Here is a 3,220-nt window from a genome sequence, read left to right on the forward strand (position 1 = left end):
GGTTGATTTGCTTTTCCTTCTGTATTACTTTAAATCTGAGTTCCTCACTTGTTCATTTTGTTACTTAGAAGGATTGCTCTTTCTTTCCTTCAGTTCATTCATCTTAACAAAGAGGATTTCCTTGACCTACTTACAGAAAATAGGAATCCTCACCCTATTCCCCAGGCCAGACATTCCCCTAACATGTTCAGGGCGGGGGTTAGGGTGAGAATGGAGGCCCGCATATCATATATCTAAGTATTTTAAAGGCCTTGAGGGCTTCATGCACACACATGTAAACATGTGGGGTCCAGGAGGGCAAGACCCGTTGACACCCAGACTCCCAACCCCTTGGGAAGGGGCATGGCTAAAGGAAGGCAAGGGGCCTTTTAAAGTGGGAGTCCAGGGCCTTTCTTTCCTGAGCCTAGGATGGTACTGCCCCGTGGTATTCCGTTTCCCTTGTTCTGCTTAATATTTTTCCATTGTGCTTATTCCTTTCCGACATTTCATATTTTTTCTTATTTATTTACTTATCTATTTGTCTGTTTGTCTGTTTCTTGTTAAAGGAAGCTCCATGAGAAATGAACTTGATTTTGTTCACTGCTTTATTCCCAGCATCTAGAAGTGCCTTGAACAAAGCAGATGCTTAATCCATATGTATAAAGTCAACGAATAAAATTTGAACTATTTTGAATAACATACATAGCATTAGTACAGGGGATCACACAAAAATCATATGTCTGAAAATTTACTTCCTTGTGTAAGGTAGCAACAGACAATATAATTGAATAGATCAACAAACAGAACTATGCACTGTAGTCCCCAACTCTCTGCCTTTGTCATTCCTTAGTTAAATGCCCCATTTCTACGTAACATGTAACTGGTGAACTTGTGGAATTAAATAAGACAACATATAGGTCCAGCTTGATTATTTTCCAGTTGTTCCAATTCATTTTCAGAAAAGGCCAAGAGTTTCCCATATATTTGAAATGTTAACTTATTAACATTAACAAATATTAAATTAACATAAATTGATTTTCAAATATTAAATTAACATAAATTGATTTTCATAACTAGGATGTTCTTTGGTCTATTCATCTATTCCTAAGCCAAATGCTACAGTGTTTTAATTGTAACAGCTTAAGGGTATGTTTTGATATCTGGGATGACGAATGCTCCCACACTATTCTTCTTTGTTAAAGTTTCTTACTCTATTCTTGTGACTTTTATCTTCCATACTTGTGAATTTGACCTTCCGTATGAACATTTTTAACAATTTTGAAAAGTTTCATAAAAATTTCCATATAAATTTGACTGGCATTATACTTACTTTATTGATTAATTTGGGAAGTATTGACATCTTTGAATTCTGAGTAATCCAATGCCTTTATTTATGTCATTTTTGTCCTTCAATAAAATTTCTTGATTTTTTTTTTAGTACACTGATATGCATCTTCTGGGGGTATTATTTTTGTGGCTTAAAAAACAAAAACTATAATATTTATTTTCCATTACTTTATCTAATTGATTGTTGCTGGTTGAAGTAGATATTTCTAGCCACCTCCCAGTATCTCTTCATCTTTCTTTTTTTCCACTCTTTCTTTTTCCTTTCCGGCTAAAAGATTACCTTTTCCAAATACCTTTGTCCAGGTGGCTAAGTTCTGGCCAATGAGACGGCAGTGGAAGTTTGATGTGGTACTTCTAGGAAATCTCCTTCCTCGAAGGGAAAGAGGGATAGAACACATCCTTCATTTCAAAGAGGATATCCTTATTTGAGATAAATGATTAGCTACTTTGTTGCTTTCTCCGCTGAATACTAGTTTTCTCTAGTCAGATATTCTAAATATTTTTGAACTAATCTTAATTTATGTTATTCTAGAAAATTGTCTTAAAAGTTATGTACCTTTTAAGTTAATTGACTGTAATAGGCCCTTGTAATTATTTTATTCCCATAGCTATAGACTCTTTTTTATCCCTAATGTTGCTTATATAGTTTTTCTTTTTTGTTTTGATTGCTTGCTGTATTGGGTTTGTCTATTTTGTTTCTCTTTCAACATTTTAAAGTGCTCTTCATATTCCCTTTAGATTTTCCATTTGGTTGGTTTCTGCCTTTATCTTCATTTTTTCCCCTTCCTTCATTATTTTTGCTTTGATTTTATTTGTTATTTTTTAGTTTCTTGAACTTTATGCTGGATTCATTTATTTTCAGTTTTCCAATATATACAGTTAAAGTTATACATTTTCCTTTAACTATGATTTTGGCCACATGAGATAGCAAATGTAAAGCACTTAGAAAAATCCTGGCACATAGTAGGTACCCCTTTTTAAAGTGTGTTTTATGTATTGTATCAAAAGTCTTTAAAATTAAAAGAACTGCCTAAATTATATATTATTTTATTTTAACTAAACGTTTTCCTAACGATATTTCCACATTTATTTACTAATCACCGAATTACAGAAGAAATTCTTTTATTCTTTCCTAATTTTTATTTGTCTATTTATTTTTATGCTTTTTATTATTAAAGACTTTAGCTTCTTGGAGCAGTTTTAGGTTCACAGCAAAATTGAAAGGAAGGCACAGAGATTTCCCATATATCTTCTGCCCCTACACATGTACAACACCCCCCCATACCAACACCCCCCACAAGGATGGGGTATTTGTTACAGCTGATCAACAAAATCCATAGTTTGACATGTTGTAATCACCCAAAAGCCATAGTTCACATCAGGGTTCACTCTTGGTGTTGCACATTCCATGTGTTTTTTTTTTTTTTTTTATTCCTTCTCAACCTTGGCTACTCTTTAGAATTACCTGGGAAGCTTGATACCTGATACTAAGGCTTCAACCCAAACCAATTATATCAGAATCTTTAGGCATGAGGCCCAGGCATTATGGATTTTAAAACTCCCCAGGTGATTCAAAGGTACAGCCCAGACTGGGATTTACATCGATCTTAACTCTCTGCCCATCTTTCCTAATCATAAACTGCAGCTGTTCAGAACTGCTAAAACTATAATAAAAATGAATAGATGGAAATGTAATGCAGAATTTTTAATACTCGATTAAAACTCTGGCAGTATTTACTCACTGACATTGAAAATCCTCAATATGTAACTGAATGTTATTCCAAATGTATACTTACGTCAATTTTCTCAGGAATTTGGTGGACTTACCATTGAGGAAAAAAAGTTTAAAGGGCAGATAGATTTTCAGTCTAGTTCAGGAAAGTCTGTATATCCC

Source organism: Rhinolophus ferrumequinum, chromosome 3, assembly GCF_004115265.2.
Source record: "Rhinolophus ferrumequinum isolate MPI-CBG mRhiFer1 chromosome 3, mRhiFer1_v1.p, whole genome shotgun sequence".
NCBI classification, from domain to species: Eukaryota; Metazoa; Chordata; class Mammalia; order Chiroptera; family Rhinolophidae; genus Rhinolophus; species Rhinolophus ferrumequinum.